General features: G+C 38.7%; 1 non-coding gene across 1 annotated transcript; it reads left to right on the forward strand.

The window, feature by feature from the left end:
* Positions 1 to 1744: 1744 nt before the first annotated feature.
* On the forward strand, positions 1745 to 1852 carry LOC112718801 (small nucleolar RNA R71). The gene has a single exon (XR_003161128.1). It is a non-coding gene; the product is annotated as a small nucleolar RNA R71 (small nucleolar RNA).
* The last annotated feature ends 20588 nt before the right edge of the window (positions 1853 to 22440 follow it).

Genomic DNA, 22440 nt, shown 5'->3' on the forward strand with positions numbered 1-22440 from the left:
TAAAATATAACATTGGGTTGCCTCCCAACAAGCGCTTCTTTAATGTCAGTAGCTTGACAGAGGGCTCTCATGGAGCCTCAGAAATACTCAGAGCAATGTTGGAACCTCCCAACACCAAACTTAGAGTTTGAATGTGGGGGTTCAACACCAAACTTAGAAGTTGGTTGTGGCCTCCCAACACCAAACTTAGAGTTTGACTGTGGGGGCTCTGTGTGGCTCTGTTTTGAGAGAAGCTCTTCATGCTTCCTCTCCATGATGACAGAGGGATATCCTTGAGCCTTAAACACAAAGGATTCTTCATTCACTTGAATGATCAATTCTCCTCTATCAACATCAATCACAGCCCTTGCTGTGGCTAGGAAGGGTCTGCCAAGGATGATGGATTCATCCATGCACTTCCCAGTCTCTAGGACTATGAAATCAGCAGGGATGTAATGGTCTTCAACTTTTACCAGAACATCCTCTACAAGTCCATATGCTTGTTTTCTTGAATTGTCTGCCATCTCTAGTGAGATTTTTGCAGCTTGCACCTCAAAGATCCCTAGCTTCTCCATTACAGAGAGAGGCATGAGGTTTACACTTGACCCTATGTCACACAAGGCCTTCTTGAAGGTCATGGTGCCTATGGTACAAGGTATTGAAAACTTCCCAGGATCCTGTCTCTTTTGAGGTAATTTTTGCCTAGACAAATCATCTAGTTCTTTGGTGAGCAAAGGGGGTTCATCCTCCCAAGTCTCATTTCCAAATAACTTGTCATTTAGCTTCATAATTGCTCCAAAGTATTTAGCAACTTGCTCTTCAGTGACATACTCATCCTCTTCAGAGGAAGAATACTCATCAGAGCTCATGAATGGCAGAAGTAAGTCCAATGGAACCTCTATGGTCTCATTTTGAGCCTCGGATTTCCATAGTTCCTCATTGGGGAACTCATTGGAGGCCAGTGGACGTCCATTGAGGTCTTCCTCAGTGGCGTTCACTGCCTCTCCTTCCTCTCCAAATTCGGCCATGTTGATGGCTTTGCACTCTCCTTTTGGATTTTCTTCTGTATTGCTTGGAGGAGTACTAGGAGGGAGTTCAGTAATTTTCTTGCTCAGCTGTCCCACTTGTGCCTCCAAGTTTCTAATGGAGGACCTTGTTTCAGTCATGAAACTTTGAGTGGTTTTGATTAGATCAGAGACCATGGTTGCTAAGTCAGAGGTGTTCTGCTTAGAACTCTCTGTCTGTTGCTGAGAAGATGGTGGAAAAGGCTTGCTATTGCTAAACCTGTTTCTTGCACCATTATTGTTGTTGAAACCTTGTTGAGGTCTCTGTTGATCCTTCCATGAGAGATTTGGATGATTTCTCCATAGGGTTCTCCCATGTAATTCACCTCTTCCATTGAAGGGTTCTCAGGATCATAAGCTTCTTCTTCAGATGAAGCCTCCTTAGTACTGATTGGTGCATTTTGCATTCCAGACAGACTTTGAGAAATCATATTGACTTGTTGAGTCAATATTTTGTTCTGAGCCAATATGGCATTCAGAGTGTCAATCTCAAGAACTCCTTTCTTCTGATTAGTCCCAGTGTTCACAGGATTCCTTTCAGAAGTGTACATGAATTGGTTATTTGCAACCATTTCAATTAGCTCTTGAGCTTCTGTAGGCGTCTTCTTCAGATGAAGAGATCCTCCAGCAGAGCTATCCAAAGACATCTTGGATAGTTCAGAGAGACCATCATAGAAAATTCCAATGATGCTCCATTCAGAAAGCATATCAGTGGGACACTTTCTGATTAATTGTTTGTATCTTTCCCAAGCTTCATAGAGGGATTCTCCTTCCTTCTGTCTGAAGGTTTGGACTTCCACTCTAAGCTTACTCAATTTTTGAGGTGAAAAGAACTTTGCCAAGAAGGCATTGACTAGCTTTTCCCAAGAGTTCAGGCTTTCTTTAGGTTGTGAGTCCAACCATATTCTAGCTCTGTCTCTTACAGCAAAAGGGAATAGCATAAGTCTGTAGACCTCAGGGTCAACCCCATTAGTCTTGACAGTGTCACAGATTTGCAAGAACTCAGCTAAAAACTGATGAGGATCTTCCAATGGAAGTCCATGGAACTTGCAATTCTGTTGCATTAGAGAAACTAATTGAGGCTTAAGCTCAAAGTTGTTTGCTCCAATGGCAGGGATAGAGATGCTTCTCCCATAGAAGTCGGGAGTAGGTGCAGTAAAGTCACCCAGCACCTTCCTTGCATTGTTGGCATTGTTGTTGTTTTTGGCTGCCATGGGTTCTTCTTCTTTGAAGATTTCTGTTAGGTCCTCTATAGAGAGTTGTGCCTTGGCTTCTCTTAGCTTTCGCTTCAAGGTCCTTTCAGGTTCAGGATCAGCCTCAACAAGAATGCTTTTGTCCTTGCTCCTGCTCATAAGAAAGAGAAGACAACAAGAAAATGTGGAATCCTCTATGTCACAGTATAGAGATTCCTTGAGGTGTCAGAGGAAAAGAAAAATAGAAGGCAGAAGTAGAAAATTCGAACTTATCAAGAAAGATGGAGTTCGAATTGTGTATTAAGGAATAGTGTTAGTCCATAAATAGAAGGATGTGAGAAGAGGGGAAGTAATTTTCGAAAATCAAGTAAAAGATTTTGAAAACATTTTGAAAAACACTAATTGATTTTCGAAAATAAAAGTGGGAAAGAAATCAAGTGATTTTTGAAAAAGAATTTGAAATTAGAAATCAAAAAGATTTAATTGAAAGTTATTTTGAAAAAGATGTGGTTAAGAAGATATGATTGGTTTTAAAAAGATGTGATTGAGAAGATATGATTTGAAAAACATTTTTAAAAAAAATTTGATTTTGAAAATTAATGACTTGGCTATCAAGAAAAGATATGATTCAAACATTAAACCTTTCTCAACAGAAAAGGCAACATACTTGAAATGTTGAATCAAATCATTAATTGATAGCAAGTATCTTTGAAAACAGAAAGAAATTGAATTTGAAAAAGATTTGATTGAGAGGATATGATTTGAAAAAGATTTGATTTTGAAAAATTTTGAAAACCTGAAAAAAAAATTGCATTGAAAACAGAATCTTCCCTCTTGTGCCATCCTGGCGTTAAACGCCCAGAATGGTGCACATTCTGGCATTTAACGCCCAAAATTATACCCTTTTGGGCGTTAAACGCCCAACCAGGCACCCTGGCTGGCGTTTAAACGCCAGTCTGTCCTTCTTCACTGGGCGTTTTGAACGCCCAGCTTTTTCTGTATAATTCCTCTGCTGTATGTTCTGAATCTTCAATTCTCTGTATTATTGACTTGAAAAGACACAAATTAAAAATATTTTTGGATTTTTAATAGTGAGGAATAATCAAAATGCAACTAAAATCAAATAACAAAGCATGCAAGATACCAAACTTAGCAGCTTGTATACTACTGACACTAATGAGAATGCATATGAGACACATAAACACTCAAGTCAAGAGAATTCAAAGATCAGAGTAAGAAATCATCAAGAATAACTTGAAGATTAATGAAGACACATGCATGAGTGCAAGAAGAACAGAAACATGCAATTGACACCAAACTTAAAATGAGACTCTAGGCTCAAACAAGAAATTTTTGGATTTTATGATTTTCTAAATTTTTTTGTGCTTTTTCGAAAATTAAGTGGAAAAAGAAAATGAAGGTATCAAAATTCTTAATGAGAATTCCAGGAATCATGCAATGTTTAGTCTAAGACTCCGGTCCAGGAATTAGACATGGCTTCACAGCCAGCCAAGCTTTCAAAGAAAGCTTCGGTCCAAAACACTAGACATGGCCAAAGGCCAGCCAAGCCTTAGCAGATCACTGCTCCAATAGCAAGAATGATAGAAATCAACAAGCTCTTGTGATGATAAGTTGAAACCTCGGTCCAATGAAATTAGACATGGCTTCACAGCCAGCCAGATTTCAACAGATCATCATGAAACTCTAGAATTCATTCTTAAGAACTCTGAAAAAAAATACCTAATCTAAGCAACAAGATGAACCGTCAGTTGTCCATACTCGAACAATCCCCGGCAACGGCGCCAAAAACTTGGTATGCGAAATTGTGATCAATACTTTTCACAAATCAAACAATCCCCGGTAATGAATCCAAAAACTTGGTGTTCAATACCATGGCATAAACACAACTTCGCACAACTAACCAGCAAGTGTACTGGGTCGTCCAAGTAATAAACCTTACGCGAGTAAGGGTCGATCCCACAGAGATTGTTGGTATGAAGCAAGCTATGGTCACCTTGTAAATCTTAGTCAGGCAGACTCAAATGGAGATGAATGATGATATACGAATAAAACATAAAGATAAAGATAGAGATACTTATGTAATTCATTGGTAGGAATTTCAGATAAGCGTATGAAGATGCTTGTCCCTTCCGTCTCTCTGCTTTCCTACTGTCTTCATCCAATCCTTCTTACTCCTTTCCATGGCAAGCTTATGCAAGGGTTTCACCGTTGTCAGTGGCTACCTCCCATCCTCTCAGTGGAAATGTTCAACGCACCCTGTCACGGCACGGCTATCCATCTGTCGGTTCTCAATTAGGCTGGAATAGAATCCAGTGATTCTTTTGCGTCTGTCACTAACGCCCCGCCTTCAGGAGTTTGAAGCACATCACAGTCATTCAATCATTGAATCCTACTCAGAATACCACAGACAAGGTTAGACCTTCCGGATTCTCTTGAATGCCGCCATCAGTTCTAGCCTATACCACGAAGACTCTGATCTCATGGAATGGCTGGCTCGGTTGTCAGGCGAGCACTCGGTTGTCAGGCGATCAACCATGCATCGTGTATCAGGAATCCAAGAGATATTCACCCAATCTAAGGTAGAACGGAGGTGGTTGTCAGGCATACGTTCATAGGTGAGAATGATGATGAGTGTCACGGATCATCACATTCATCAAGTTGAAGAACAAGTGATATCTTGGAACAAGAACAAGCGGAATTGAATAGAAGAACAATAGTAATTGCATTAATACTCAAGGTACAGCAGAGCTCCACACCTTAATCTATGGTGTGTAGAAACTCCACCATTGAAAATACATAAGAACAAGGTCTAGGCATGGCCGAATGGCCAGCCTCCCAAAGAGGGTTCAATCATAAAAACATTATCAAAAGCTCTAAAATGATCCAAAGATGATAATACAATAGTAAAAGGTCCTACTTATAGAGAACTAGTAGCCTAGGGTTTACAGAGATGAGTAAATGACATAAAAATCCACTTCCGGGCCCACTTGGTGTGTGCTTGGGCTGAGCATTAAAGCATTTTCGTGTAGAGACTCTTCTTGGAGTTAAACGCCAGCTTTTATGCCAGTTTGGGCGTTTAACTCCCATTCTTGTGCCAGTTCCGGCGTTTAACGCTGGGAATTCTGAGGGTGACTTTGAACGCCGGTTTGGGCCATCAAATCTTGAGCAAAGTATGGACTATCATATATTGCTGGAAAGCCTAGGATGTCTACATTTCAACGCCGTTGAGAGCGTGCCAATTGGGCTTCTGTAGCTCCAGAAAATCCGCTTCGAGTGCAGGGAGGTCAGAATCCAACAGCATCTGCAGTCCTTTATAGTCTCTGAATCAGATTTTTGCTCAGGTCCCTCAATTTCAGCCAGAAAATACCTGAAATCACAGAAAAACACACAAACTCATAGTGAAGTCCAGAAAAGTGAATTTTAACTAAAAACTAATAAAAATATACTAAAAACTAACTAGATCATACTAAAAACATACTAAAAACAATGCCAAAAAGCGTACAAATTATCCGCTCATCAACGCCCAAAATACCTCTTACTGGCGTTTTTACGCCAGTGAGATCTTTTTCTCTGTGATTCCTCTGCTTTATGTTCTGAACCTTCATTTTTCTGAATTATTTACTGAAATGTATTGACAAACAAGATAAGATGACTCATATAATTGTTATAAACATCTAATTTATGCTTATGGCTGGGTTGCCTCCCAGCAAGCGCTTCTTTACTGTCTTTAGCTGGACTTTACTGAGCTTTAATCTAGTCTCAGCTTTGAGCATTCTTGCTCAACATTGCCTTCAAGATAATGTTTGACTCTCTGCCCATTAACAATGAACTTTTTGTCAGAGTCAATATCTTGAAGCTCTACATATCCATATGGTGACACACTTGTAATCACATATGGTCCCTTCCACCGGGATTTTAGTTTCCCAGGGAACAATCTGAGCCTAGAGTTAAATAGCAGAACCTTCTGTCCTAGCTCAAAGACTCTAGATGAAAGCTTTCTGTCATGGCACCTTTTTGCTTTCTCTTTGTAAATTTTAGCATTTTCGAAAGCATTGAGTCTGAACTCCTCTAGCTCATTCAACTGGAGTAATCTTTTTTCTCCAGCTACCTTAGCATCAAGGTTTAGGAACCTGGTTGCCTAATAGGCCTTGTGTTCCAGTTCTACTGGAAGATGACAGGCTTTTCCATACACAAGCTGGTATGGAGAGGTCCCTATAGGAGTCTTGAATGCAGTTCTGTATGCCCACAGAGCATCATCCAGACTTCTCGCCCAATCCCTTCTATAGGTGTTTACAGTCCATTCCAGGATTCGTTTTAGTTCTCTATTTGAGATTTCAGCTTGCCCATTTGTCTGTGGGTGATATGGAGTTGCTACTTTGTGGTTAATTCCATATCGGACCAGAGCAGAGTCAAGCTGTTTATTGCAGAAATAAGTACCCCCATCACTGATTAGTACTCTAGGGACACCAAATCTGCTGAAGATGTGCTTCTGGAGAAATTTCAGCACTGTCTTAGTATCATTAGTGGGTGTTGCAATTGCTTCTACCCATTTAGATATATAGTCTACTGCCACCAGATGGTAAGTGTTTGAATATGATGGTGGGAAAGGTCCCATGAAGTCAATGCCCCATACATCAAACAACTCAATCTCTAAGATTCCTTGTTGAGGCATGGCATAACCGTGAGGCAGATTACCAGCTCTATGGCAACTGTCACAGTTACGTATAAACTCTCGGGAGTCTCTGTAGAGAGTAGGCCAGTAGAAGCCACATTGAAGAACCCTTGTGGCTGTTCACTCACCTCCAAAATGTCCTCCATATTGTGATCCATGGCAGTGCCACAGGATCTTCTACACCTCTTCTCTAGGTACACATCTACGGATTATTCCATCTGCACACCTCTTAAAGAGATATGGTTCATCCCACAAGTAGTATTTGCATCAGAAACCAATTTTTTTATTTGCTGCCTGCTGTACTCGTTGGGTGTGAATCTCACAGCTTTATAGTTTGCAATGTCTGTAAACCACGGTGCTTCCTGAATGGCAAATAATTGCTCATCTAGGAAGGTTTCAAAGATCTCAGTAGGAGGGAAGGATGCTCCTACTACTGGTTCTATCCAGGACAGGTGGTTAGCTACTTGGTTCTCTGTCCCTTTTCTGTCTTTTATTTTTATATCAAACTCTTGCAGAAGCAACACCCATCTTATGAGTTTGGGTTTTGAATCCTACTTTGTGAGGAGATATTTTAGAGCAGCATGGTCAGTGTACACAATCACTTTTGATCCTACTAAATAAGATCTGAACTTGTCAATGGCATAAACCACTACAAGCAACTCCTTCTCTGTGGTTGTGTAATTCTTCTGTGCGTCATTTAAAACACGACTAGCATAATAAATGACATGCAGAAGCTTGTCATGCCTCTGTCCTAATACTGCACCAATGGCATGGTCACTGGCATCACACATTAGTTCGAATGGTAATGTCCAGTCTGGTGCAGAAATGACTAGTATTGTGACCAGCTTAGCTTTCAGAGTCTCAAAGGCCTGCAAACACTCTGTGTCAAAGACAAATGGTGTATCAGCAGCTAGCAAATTGCTCAAAGGTTTGGAAATTTTCAAAAAATCGTTTATAAACCTCCTATAGAATCCTGCATGTCCCAGAAAGCTTCTGATTGTCTTAACATTGGCAGGTGGTGGTAATTTTTCAATTAATTCTACCTTAGCTTGATCCAACTTTATTCCCTTGTTCGAAATTTTGTGCCCACAGACAATTTCTTCAGTCACCATAAAGTGACATTTCTCCCAGTTTAAAACCAGGTTAGTCTCTTGGCACCTTTTCAGAATAAGTGCTAGATGGTCAAGACAGGAGCTGAATGAGTCTTCAAATACTGAGAAGTCATCCATGAAGACTTCCAGAAATTTCTCTACCATATCAGAGAAGATAGAGAGCATGCATCTCTGAAAGGTTGCAGGTGCATTGCACATACCAAATGGCATCCTTCTGTAGGCAAATACTCCAGATGGACATGTGAATGCTGTTTTCTCTTGATCCTGAGGGTCTACTGCAATTTGGTTGTAACCTGAATAGCCATCCAAAAAGTAGTAGTAATCATGATCTGCTAGTCTCGCTAACATCTGGTCTATGAATGGTAAAGGAAAATGATCCTTTCTGGTGGCTGTATTGAGCCTTCTGTAGTCAATACACATACGCCAACCTGTAACTGTTCTTGTAGGAACCAGTTCATTCTTTTCATTATGAACCACTGTCATGCCTCCCTTCTTGGGGACAACTTGGACAGGGCTCACCCAGGAGCTATCAGAAATAGGATAGATAATCCTAGCCTCTAGTAACTTAGTGACCTCTTTCTGCACCACCTCCTTCATGGCTGGATTCAGCCGCCTCTGTGGTTGAACAACCGGCTTAGCATTATCCTCCAATAGGATCTTGTGTATGCATCTAGCTGGGTTAATGCCCTTAAGATCACTTATGGACCACCCAAGAGATGTCTTGTGTGTCCTGAGCACCTGAATTTGTGCTTTCTGTTCCTGTGGCTCTAAAACAGAGCTTATGATCACAAGAAAAGTGTCATTCTCTCCCAGAAATATATATTTCAGGGATGGTGGTAGTGGTTTGAGTTCGGGTTTAGGAGGCTTCTCCTCTTCCTGAGGAGTTATCAGAGGTTCTTTTATTTTTTTCTGGTTCCTCCAGATCAGACTGGACATCTTTAAAAATGTTCTCTAGCTCTGATTCGAGACTCTCAGCCATATTGACCTCTTCCACCAAGGAGTCAATAATATCAATGCTCATGCAGTCGTTTGGGGTGTTTGGATGCTGCATAGCTTTGACAGCATTCAACTTAAACTCATCCTCATTGACTCTCAAGGTCACCTCCCCTTTTTGGATATCAATGAGGGTTCGTCTAGTTGCTAGGAAAGGTCTTCCTAGAATGAGCGTTGCACTCTTATGCTCCTCCATTTCCAGCACTACAAAGTCAGTGGGAAAGGCAAATGGCCCAACCTTGACAATCATGTTATCAATTATGCCTGATAGCATTTTAATGGAGCCATCAGCAAGTTGGAGACATATTCGGGTTGGTTTGACTTCTTCAGTTAAACCAAGCTTTCTGATAGTGGATGCAGGTATTAGGTTGATGCTTGTCCCAAGATTACATAGAGCTATCTTGGTACAAGCACCCTCCAATGTGCATGGTATCATAAAGCTTCCAGGATCTTTAAGCTTCTCTGGTAAGCTTTTCAGAATGACTGCACTGCATTCTTCAGTGAGAAAAACTTTTTTAATTTCTCTCCAATCCTTCTTATGACTTAAGATCTCTTTCATGAACTTAGCATAAGAGGGTATTTGCTCAAGTGCCTCTGCAAACAGAATCTTTATTTCAAGAGTCCTGAGATAGTCTGTAAAGCGGACAAATTGTTTATCCTATTCCGCTTGGCGGAGTTTTTGAGGATAAGGCATCTTGGCTTTATATTCTTCAACCTTAGTTGCTGCAGGTTTATTTCCTATAGAGGTGATTGGAGAAGCCTGCTTAAGAGGGTTATTATCAGCACCTGCAGGTGTCTGATCCCTTATTGGCATTTGAATGCCAGGATTGGGGGCTGGATGGGCGTTTAACACCAATTTTCCACCCTTTTCTGGTGTTTGGATGCCAGAATTGGCCGTCCACTGGGCGTTTAACGCCAATTTTGCACCCTTTTCTGGCGTTTGAATGCCAGAATCATTCCTCTCTGGGCTCTTACTCTCCTCAGAGGGATTTTGGGCAGTGGCATGGTCATCCTCTGTCAGTTGTTCCTTTCTTGACTTCCTGCTGCTTTGAGTTGAGGCATTCAATGTCTTTCCACTTCTCAAATGAACAGCTTGGACTCTTCTGTTATTTGTCTAGATAATTGCTGCCTTGTCTGATCTAATTATGCTTCCATATTCTTGTTAGTATTTTGAGTGTCTTGTAGCATCTCTTTAAAGTCTGCTAACTATTTTGTTATAGCAAGTAATTGCTGATTGAGTTCAGCAACTTGTTCTGGAGGACTAAGTTTAGTGGATACTGCTTTAGCCTCTTCTTTCATGGAGGACTCACTACTTAAGTACAGATGCTGATTTCTAGCAACTATATCAATGAGCTATTGAGCCTCCTCAATTGTCTTTCTCATGTGTATAGATCCTCCAGATGAGTGGTCTAGAGATATCTAGGCCTTTGCTGTAAGCCCATAGTAAAAGATGTCAAACTGCACCCATTCTGAAAATATTTTAGAGGGGCATTTCCTTAGCATCTCTCTGTACCTCTCCCAGGCATCATAAAGAGATTCATTATCCTCTTGTTTAAATCCTTGGATGTCTAGCCTTAGCTGTGTCATCCTCTTTAGGGGAAAATATTGATTCAGGAATTTGTCTGATAGTTGTTTCCATGTTCTTATGCTGGCCTTGGGTTGGTTATTTAACCACCTTTTAGCTTGGTCTTTTACAGCAAATGGAAATAGCAATAATCTGTAGACATCCTAATCCACTTCCTTATCACGTACTGTGTCAACAATTTGTAAGAACTGTGCCAGAAAGTCAGTAGGTTCTTCCTGTGGAAGACCGGAATATTGGTAATTTTGCTGCACCATGATAATGAGTTGAGGATTTAACTCAAAACTGCTGGCTCTGATGGAGGGTATACAGATACTACTTCCTTATGAAGCAGTAGTGGGGTTTGCATATGACCCCAGAGTCCTTCTGGACTGTTCATTTCCACTTAGGTCCATGATGGAGAAAGGGAGATGATGTGAATTATAAATGAACAATAAGTATTTTAATTTTTTTTTGAATACAGAAGTTAAAAAAGAAAAAAATAAAATAAAATAAATGAAAAATTAAATGGAAGTTTCGAAAATTAAGAGGAGAGAAAAAGTGGTTAGGTAGTTTTGAAAAAGATGTGTCCTAGAACTAAAGATACTTGAAGATCAACACTTGTAAGAGAATAAAAGAAAAAGATTTGAAAAAGATATAATTTAAAATTTTAAAGATTGAAACTTTCTTAATAAGAAAACACCAAAGTTAAAATTTTTCAATCAAACTACAAAATGGGACAAGCAATTCGAAAATAAAAAAAGAAAAAGGATTTTGAAAAATTTTATAAAAGATTTTCGAAAAATATAAAAAGAAATTTGAAAAAGAATTTATTTTGAAAAATATTTTAAAAAAGATAAAAAATTTTAAAATTGAAATTTTGACTTGACTAACAAGAAACAACTAAATTTTAAAATTTTTTTACTAAGTCAACCCAAAGATTTCGAAAATTATGAGCAATTAGAGGAAAAGATATTTTTTTGATTTTTTGAATTTTAATGAAGAAAGAGAAAAATAACAAAATGACTCAAGACACAAAAATATTTGGATCAAAACAAAGAAAACAAACAAGAAAACTTTGAATGTCAAGATGAACACCAAGAACACTTTGGAGATCAAGATGAACACCAAGAACAAATTTTGAAAATTTTTAAGAAAACAAAAACACAAAGGACACCAAACTTAAAAATTTTTATACTTTGGACACTAATAAATCGAAAATGCACAAGTAAAACAAGGAAAGACACAGAACAAGAAAAACTGAAGATCAAACAAGGGACACAAAAATTCGAAAATATAAAGAATAATAAAAACATGCAATGGACACCAAACTTAAAACATGAAACTAGACTCAAATAGAAAACTCTAAACCACCAAAAATAATTTATTCCTAATCTAAGCAACAAGATAAACTGTCAGTTGTCCAAACTCGAACAATCCCCGACAACGTCGCCAAAAACTTGGTGCACAAAATTGCAATCACACTTTTGCAACTCCGCACAACTAACCAGCAAGTGCATTGGGTCGTTCAATTAATACCTTACGTGAGTAAGGGTCGATCCCACGGAGATTGCCGGCTTGAAGCAAGCTATGGTTATCCTGTAACTCTTAGTCAGGAGTTTAATAATAAAAAGAGTTTTGTTTGCAAAAAGTAAAAGAACATGAAATAAATTATACTTGTTATTCAGTAATGGAGAACAGGTTGGGGTTTCAGAGATGCTATGCCCTCTGAATTTCTGCTTTCCTACTGTCTTCTTCTCCAAACACGCATGGCTCCTTCTATGGCAAGCTATGTGTTGGTGGATCACCATTGTCAATGGCTACCATCCGTCCTCTCAGTGAAAATGGTCCAGCTACGGTTCCCGTAGGGCTAATCATCTGTCGGTTCTCACTTGTGTTGGAATAGGATACATTTATCCTTTTGCACACTGTCACTGTTCCCAACATTCGCGAGTTTGAAGCTCGTCACAGTCATCCCTTCACAGATCCTACTCGGAATACCACAGACAAGGTTTAGACTTTCCGGATCTCAAGAATGCTGCCAATTGTTTTCAGCCTTTACCACGAAGGTTATGATCTCACGGATTCATGCTCTGTTGTCAGGAGAAGCAGTCAAACTCATGGATCAGGAGCCCAAGAGATACGCACTCAAGCTGTTGCCCAATGACTACGTTGAGCTCAGATAGAATAGAAGTGGTTGTCAAGCACGCGTTCATGGATTTGAGAATGATGATGAGTGTCACGAATCATCACATTCATCACATTGAAGTATGAGTGAATATCTTAGAATAGAAGCAAGCGTAAATGGATGAAAAACAGTAGTAATTGCATTAATCCATTGAAACACAGCAGAACTCCTCACCCCCACTTATGGGGTTCAGAGACTCATGCCGTCAAAGATACAATATGAACTGTAAAAATGTCATAAGTCCTTAAATGAATCTCTAAAAGTAGTTTTTATACTAAGCTAGTAACCTAGGTTTACAGAAAATGAGTAACTAAGTGCAGATAGTGTGAAATCCACTTTCGGAGTCCACTTGGTGAGTGTTTGGGCTGACCTTTGAAGCTTTCACGTGCATAGGCCATTCTTGGAGTTAAACGCCAGCTTTGGTGCCAGTTTGGGTGTTTAACTCCAGTTTTGGTGTCAGTTCTGGCGTTTTACGCTAGAAAAAGGTTTCTGGCTGGCGTTTAACGCCAGTTTGGACCATCAAATCTTGAGCAAAGTATAGACTATTATACATTGCTGGAAATCCCAAGATGTCTACTTTCCAATGCAATTGAGAATACACCAATTGGGCTTCTGTAGCTCCAGAAAATCAATTTCGAGTGCAGGAGGGTCAGAATCCAACAACATCTGCAGTCCTTTCTCGCCTCTGAATCAGATTTTTGCTCAGGTCCCTCAATTTCAGCCAGAAAATACCTAAAATTACAGAAAAATACACAAACCCATAGTGAAGTCCAGAAATGTGATTTTTGAATAAAAATTAATAAAAACATAACAAAAAGTGAATAAAACATGCTAAAAACTATATGAAAATACTACCAAAAAGCGTATAAAATATCCGCTCATCATAGTCCCTGAGATTCGCATGAATACCCCGTGTAGTCCTCAAGATCCCAATTTTCCCATTGTAGACCTCCAGAAAGAGCTCCAAGCACTCATAGTGGTCCCTGAACTTATTTCTAGTGATGAGTCATCACCGGAGCGCTTACGTGACGTCATTTTGCCACGCTGGATAGCTCCAAAATCTCGTTTTGGTTTGGTGCCCTTGAGTGCAAGTAACGACGCTGTTTATATGACATTTAGCATGAAAAAAAGTTTTCTCCAATATAAACACTTCACTCGTCTCTTTTTCTTCCACCCTCTCTAACAAACCACTATTTTATAGTTTGTCTTGTGCTCAATTGAGTGGTTTTTATCAAGCCTTTGCACACTTATTCATACTATTTGCATGGTTTTACAATTCCTTCCTAGAATTTGGTCTATGATTGAAAAAAAGCTTCCTAGAGTCTTTAATTTGTGTATTTTAATCATATCTTATTACCATTCGATGCCTTGATATGTGTGTTAAGTCATTGGTGCACGAAATTGTGATCATCAACAATGGCGCCAATAGACTTGGTGCTCTCAAACGTAAATCACACTTTGTCACAACTCTGCACAACTAACCAGCAAGTGCACTGGGTCGTCCAAGTAATACTTTACGTGAGTAAGGGTCGATCCCACGGAGATTGTCGGCTTGAAGCAAGCTATGGTCACCTTGTAAATCTCAGTCAGGCGGATTCAAATGGGTTATGGAGTTTTCAAAATTAAAAGATAAATAAAACATAAAGTAAAGATAGAGATACTTATGTAATTCATTGGTGAGAATTTCAGATAAGCGTATGAAGATGCTTCATTCCTCTTGAATCTCTACTTTTCTACTGCCTTCATCCAATCCTTCATACACCTTTCCATGGCAAGCTGTATGTTCGGATTTCACCGGCGTCAATGGCTACCTCCCGTCCTCAGTGAAAATGGTCCAAATGCGCTGTCACCGCACGGCTAATCATCTGTAGGTTCTCGATCATGTTGGAATAGAATCCATTGATTCTTTTGCGTTTGTCACTACGCCCAACACTCGCGAGTTTGAAGCTCGTCACAGTCATCCATCTTAGATCCTACTCGGAATACCACAGACAAGGTTTAGACTTTCTGGATCTTAGGAATGGCTACCAATGATTCTAACTTATACCACGAAGACTCCGATCTTTCGGAATGGAGGCTAAGAGATACGCGCTCGATCTAAGGTAGAACGGAAGTGGTTGTCAGGCACACGTTCATAGGTAAGAATGATGATGAGTGTCACGGATCATCACATTTATCATGTTAAAGTGTAGCGAATATCTTAGAATAAGAATAAGCTGAATTGAATAGAAGAACAATAGTAATTGCATTAATACTCGAAGAACAACAGAGCTCCACACCTTAATCTATGGTGTGTAGAAACTCCACCGTTGAAAATACATAAGAACAAGGTTCAGGCATGGCCGTGAGGCCAACCTCCCCAAAACGTGATCAAGAGATCAAAAGATTGTCAAAAGATGAAAATACAATAGTAAGAGGTCCTATTTATAAGAAAACTAGCTACTATGGTTTACAGAAATAGGGAAATGATGCAGAAATCTACTTCCGAGCCCACCTGGTGTGTGCTTGGGCTGAGCACTAAGCTTTACACGTGTAGAGACTTCTCTTGGAGTTAAACACCAGCTTTGGTGCCAGTTTGGGCGTTTAACTCTAACTTTTATGCCAATTCTAGCGTTTTGACTTTAAAATAGGGCAGAGAAGGGGCGTTTGAATGCCAGTTTGCATCGTCAAAACTCGAGCAAAGTATAGACTATTATATATTGCTGGAAAGCTCTAGATGTCTACTTTCCAACGCAATTAAGATTGCGCCATTTCGAGTCCTGTAGCTCCAGAAAATCCACTTCGAATACAGGGAGGTCAGAATCCAATAGCATCAGCAGTCCTTTGTCAGCCTCTGAATCAGATTTTTGCTCAGGTCCCTCAATTTCAGGCAGAAAATACCTGAAATCACAGAAAAACACACAAACTCATAGTAAAGACCAGAAATATGAATTTTGTATAAAAACTAATAAAAACATCCCAAAAAGTAGCTAGATCCTACTAAAAACTACCTAAAAATAATGCCAAAAAGCGTATAAATTATCCGCTCATCAGTCATTTCAAAGTTTATAGGGCAGGAATGGCTCAGAGGATGGAAAGGAAGCATGCAAAAGTAGAAAGAATACAAGAACTTAAAGAAATTGCTAAGCTGTCCAGCCTGACCTCTTCGCACTCAAACGATCATAACTTGAGCTACAGATGTCCAAATGATGCAGTTCCAGTTTCGTTGGAAAGCTAACGTCCGGGACTTCGATTTGAAATATAATTTCCATAATGGCCATACATCTAGGTGACGCGAACGCGTGCTTCACGTGGACGCATCGCAGTGACGAAAATCAGCGTGGCAGATTTCGCCCCAGCAATTTCTGGGCTATTTTCGGCCCAGTTTCAAACCCAAAAAACACAGATTAAAGTCTACAAAGTGGAGGAATGAAGGGGGACGATTCATAATTCATAATTTTAGGTTTTTAGATGTAGTTTTAGAGAGAGAGAGAGAGAGAGAGGCTCTCTCCTCTCTCTTAGGATTTAGGATTAGGATTCCTCTTAAAGGATTTAGGATTGTTTCTTCATACCAGGTTCAATATTTATTTATTTTGACTTCTCTTCTACTTTTAGATACTTTAATGCTTTTATTTATTCATGACTTCTGTTTCCAAATTGGCTTATGAACTCTTCATGTTAGATTTGGATTTTCTATTTAATGAATTTTTGAGGTATTTCAGATCTATGATTTGTTTCTTTTATTTATGATATAAATAATTTGGATTTTTCTCCTTTTGGCTTTAGTTGAGTAATTAGAGACTCTTGAGTTATTAAACTCTTTTGTTGATTGATAATTAGAAGTTGCTAATTGACTTGAATTCCACTAACTCTAGTCTTTCTTTGGGAATTGACTAGGACTTGAGTATTCATATTGATTTATCCACTTACCTTCATAGTTAGAGGTTGACTAAGTGGGAGCAACGAGCAATTCTCATCACAATCGATAAGGATAACTAGGATAGGACTTCTAATTTTCATAACTTGCCAAGAGTTTTCTTAGCTATTGATTTATTAATTCCTGCAATTTATTTCTCTTGTTCAAACCTTTCAAAAACTCAAAAATACTGTTTTCCATAACCAATAATAAAACATACTTCCCTGCAATTCTTTGAGAAGAGGACCCGAGGTTTGAATACTTCAGTTATTTATTTTTATTGGGTTTGCTTAAGTGACAAACAACTTTTGCACGAAAGGATTCTCCATTGGTTTAGAAACTATACTTACAACGCTAACTTATTTGTGAATTCTTTACCGATAGAGAATTTCGCTCGTCAAAATGGCGCCGTTGCCAGAGAATTGCAAACGTGTGCCTTATTATTGGTTATTGTAAATATTTTTCTTGTTTGTTTTCTTTGTTTTGATCTAAAAATTTTAAGTTTGGTGTCATTTTATTATTTTTCTCTTTCCTCATTAAATTCAAAAATATCTTTTCTCCTTATTTTAATTGATTTTTTCAAAAATTAAAAAAATTTAGATTTTTATTTTAAAATTTTTATCTTATCTTATCTTAGTTTTAAATTTCAAAATTCAAATCTTTTTCAAAAATCATATCTTTTTCTTATCTTATCTTATTTCAAAATCAAATTTCAAATTTCAATATTTAAATTCCAAAATTCAAAATTCAAATTTCAAAATTTAAATTTAAAATCTTAAAAATCAAACCTCTTCAAAATTTAAACCTTTTTCAAATTTTTATCTTATATTGTTGTCAGTGTTTCTAGTTTAGGAGTTTATTTTCATTAATTTTTTATTAGTTTTTGTTTTTATTTTCTCTTACTATTATGAACTCTCACCCTTTGGCTATGAGTCTGGTTACAACTATGTTGCAGGTAGAGGAGATTACAATGAGAACATGCATCAAGGTTGGAACAATCAAAGATGGGAGGAGCCACAAGGATTTAATCAACCCTCATGGCAACAACCACCCCCAATAGACTATCAACAACCATTCTGTGATGCATATCAAGGCAATGGCTATGGTGAGCACTCTTTTGATAATCAACAACCACCACCATATGCCTATGAACCCCCTTCTCAACATGACTTTGGACCACCATACTCACAAGTCCCTTTCCACCATTCACCTCCATATGACCCTAACCCGTATCCACCATACCAACCACCTTATCCACCTTATGAACCATACTTGGAACCACCACCTCAATATAAACCATCTCCTTATCCTTATCAAGATGAAACACCTTCCTACCATCAACCCTCCTATCCACCCCAACCTCCATTGGATACCAACCCTCTTAGAGTTATGCACCAAAGGCAAACATCCATGGAGACATCCATGGAGAAAGCACTTACCGATCTAAACTCTGCTATACAAGCCCTCGTCGCCCAAATTGGACCACCGAATACCTTCAACAATCAACCCTCAAGCTCTAATGCACTTCCTTTTCAACCACAGAATGATCTCTCCATCCCATCACCACCATCTATGGAAGAGCACCCACATCCATCAATCCAAGAGCAACATGATCCCAATGATGCTATTGACATGGAACAAGAGAGAAGGGATCGTCTTCGCGAATCCATACTTCATAAGGAGCTAGAGGAGGCACTAAAGGTGAAGGTAGAAGAGACCCTTGAAGATGAAGGAGTAATTGAAGGGAGTTGTCATGGAAAGGTAATCATCAAGGAGGAGTACAATTTTATACTTAAACAATTGGATAAGGCAGCAATTATTGAAAAGGAAGAAATGGTTGCAGACTTAGGAGATGCTGAACCTCCATGGGAAGGTCAAGTCATAGAACCCTCTTCTAATGAGTTTGAATTTTATGTTGAGGAAGGTGTACAACCTCCAAGGCATATCATAGTTGAAGACTTGGAAGAGGTTGATCAAGAGATGGAGATTCAAGAAGAAGAAGCACAACCTCCCATGCCCTTGGAAAGCAGTGAAGAGGAGACTGAATTGGAAGAAAGCTTCCAAGAGGAAGAAGTTGAAATTGAAGAAGCTTACAAGGAGGTGGAAGTTATCAAAGAAGAGCACAAGGGAGTGGAGCTTGCAAGATCATTAGAAACACCTCTCCCAAAGCCATTACCGTCCAATACAATATTCAAGTGGGTAAAATTCTTATCCTTAACCTTTACTTTCCCACTTGAATATGGGCTTCTAGAGACAGATGGTCAACTTAGAGCTCTTTGTGGCATTAAGAGCAAGAGAAAAATGGTTAGTGATTGGAGCTGTCAAGCAAGTTTCAACATGGTTGTATGCTCCAAGTTGAAATACAAAGGTTGGTGTAAAGCTCAATTGAATGGGTCTGGGAAGCTATTTGAATGCCTTAGTGAGAATTTTAATTGCGTGCCACCCGGATGGAATCATGATGATCTACACAAAAACGAGTGCAAAAGCAAGGTTTGGGACCCCGGAATTCATTCCAACAATCAATACGCTTGGGGCCTTGTCACTTGCTTCAACTTGCTTGAAGGGTTTCTGCGCCTAGTTTGGGACCCCGGAGGCCACTGGAATTACAAACATTGGTGGAGATTCAAGGATCAGTACAAGCACAAGCCACCATGACAAGGCGTTCACCAAATGTCCAACTTAAGGACTTTAATTAAAAGTGCTAGGTAGGAGACAACCCACCATGGTATATTCTTTCCTTTTTGTTCTTAGCTTTATTTTATTTTATTTTCATTCGTGTTCATTCATAATTTCTACATAGTCATCTGCATTCTGCATTCTGCATTTCGCATACTGCATAAAAAAAATGCACGCGACGCGTGAGCATCGCTGACGCGTCCGCGTCATGTATGCATGCGAAGCAAAGAAGAAAGAAACAGAGAGTCACGCGGGAGCGTGGCTGGAGGCGTGCCTTAGACACAAACACGCCCACGCGAACGCATCTCTGACGCGTCCGTGTCATTTGAAAAATCAGCCTCCCACGCGTACGCATCACCCGCACGCACGCGTGACTCTGCAAAATCGACGTACATGGGTGTATGTTAGCAAGTTATGATGGAGTGGGGCTAGAACCATGCTAGAAACACAAGTCCTACCACGCGAACGCGTGCCCCACGCGTCTGCATCATTTTAAAAGAAAGGCCATGCACGCGTGCGCGTCACCCTAAATTTTGGCAAATAGGCGTTTGAGACAGAGAGTTGCGCGAGCGCGCAGCTGCTCTCACGCCACCAGCGCAAATCAAGTCCCGTGTCCACGTGAATGATGCATCCGCGTCACTTGAAGATTTTGGAAATCACGCGAACGCGTGACCCACGCATCCGCGTCACATGCGACGCACAGTAGTCATCAGCGCCAGATATCTTATCTTTTCCCGAATCCTATTTCTCTCTTCTCCCTTTTCAATTCTCTTTTATTCCTTATTTCTTCCTTATCATTTCTTACTTTCTTCTTCTTCCTTTCTTTCACTTCTCATTTCTCACTCTCATTCTATTTTACTTAATTTATTTGCATACTTTCATTCATTGCATTTTAATTTTGTGTATATTTTTATTTTCTTTTCTAAATTTATTAATCTACCGTTGGTGTTAAATGTTCTTATTCAACTGTTGTATCTTTTTTGGTATTATTTTGGTGCTTAGTAACTTGTTTTACACTGTTGGATCATATTATTTAAGTCAATGCTAATCTTTTATGTTACTTATACTCCTTTTGCATTGACATGAATTTATATTGTTTTTCATTATCTCTTCCCCTTTGTTGCAATGTCTGCACCATTGATATGCCATGTGCTTATAGTGTTTCCTCACTTGCATGTTGTAGCTACCATGTAATTGAGACCCTTATTATTTGGTATTAACCCACCCATACTGTATTTATTTTCTTATCTTTATTTCTGGGTTACTTTTCCTCCTTTCCTCTTCTTTCAGGATGGCCACCAAAGAAGGGAAAGGAAAAGCTTCTCAATGGGAGGGGAGACAAGTCCATCTGCACAATCCTTGGAGAAAAGCATCAGTTGAAGCAACCCATCCACTTGCACATCTTATCATGCACCGAGGACGGTGCAATCTTTAAGTGTGGGGAGGTCGATACTGACTTCCATGGGTTAGTTACTCTTCTATCTCAACACCAATGGTTTATTTTCCTTGTTATTTGTTGCATTTTCATGTTTGATTGCATATTTTACCACTTGGTTAAAGTAATATTTTCTTTTTCAAGAAACATTTTAGAGTATTTTACTAATTTAAATTAAAAATTTTTATTAAACTTGTTCGAAGGAATATTATACTAGAACATGGTTTAGAGCTCGAACACACAAAACCAGTGAGATTTTGAGCCTACTTGATTGGTTGCATTTTATCAACCAATATTTTATTTTTGGTGTGTGTTTTTCTCTTTAAAATTATGATATTTGTCTTGCTTAATTCTATATGTCCATTATTTGATGTATGCATGCACTTATATGATTGAGGCCTTTGTTTCACTAAGCTTACATACCCATATGGCATTAACCTTTCATTATCCTTTGCAAACCAATTTGAGCCTATTTTACCCCTTTTATTCTTTACTTTAGCACATCATTAACTCTAAGTAGAAAATAATAATGTCCTTAATTTGAATTCTTAGTTAGCTTAGACTAGTGAGAGTGCTTATGATTTAAGTATGGAGAAATTGGGTTTGGAAACATTTGGTTTGAGAATTGAGTATGTTAGAATTTTCTGAAAATGTGAAAGAATATTAAGAATATGTTCATGCATTCAATACCTTAATCATATGCTTTGAGAAAAGTAAAAGAAAGAAAAATTATGAAAATTATAAAAAAAAGGAGAAAAAAAAGAAAAGAAAAAAGAAAAAGAGCAAACAATAAGGGGACAAAATGCCCCAAAGTCAATGGTGAAAGCAATGCATATGAGTTGTACTCAAATTCGGATGCATGAATACGTGGAAAACATGGTTAATGGATAGTTAGGTTTTGTATTGTGATTACATGGATTGTCTTAAGTTAGGTGGGAAGTTTAGGTTAATTAAGGATTCAGATTTTAGTCCACTTGGCCAAATACAATCCTACCTTGACCCTAACCCCATTACAACCCTTAAAAGACCTCTTGATATGTGTATCTGTGCATTAAATTTTTGTTGATTGGTAGAAGAAAGGCAAGCCTTAGAAGGCAAGATTAGTGGAGAATTGAGAGATCGAACCTTAAACACCTGAGCGATTAGAGTGCATACACTTCTAGTGAGGGTTCGATGCTCGATTCTTTGTTCCCGGCTTTCATGAGCTATTTTCTTCTGCAAGTTTACTTTTACTTTATTTTGTGATTTGAATTAGTGAAATCTAGTTCATATTTGTTCTTGAAATATTTATTTACTTTTCACCAAGTAGGTAGAATCATTTTTTGCATGTAGTTACATTCATATAGATAGGTTGCATTTCATACATTCTACCATTCCTCTTCACTCTCTTATAGCTTCTCTTTAGCTTAGCATGAGGACATGCTAATGTTTAAGTGTGGGGAGGTTGATAAACTACTATTTTGTGATTTATCTTGTGCTCAATTAAGTGATTTTTATCAAGCCTTTGCACACTTATTCATACTATTTGCATGGTTTTACAATTCCTTCCCAGAATTTGTTCTATGATTGAAAACTTGCTTCCTAGAGTCTTTAATTTGTGTATTTTAATCATCTCTTATTACCATTCAATGCCTTGATATGTGTGTTAATT

This window comes from Arachis hypogaea, chromosome 10 (genome assembly GCF_003086295.3).
Source record: "Arachis hypogaea cultivar Tifrunner chromosome 10, arahy.Tifrunner.gnm2.J5K5, whole genome shotgun sequence".
In the NCBI taxonomy this organism is placed as follows: Eukaryota; Viridiplantae; Streptophyta; class Magnoliopsida; order Fabales; family Fabaceae; genus Arachis; species Arachis hypogaea.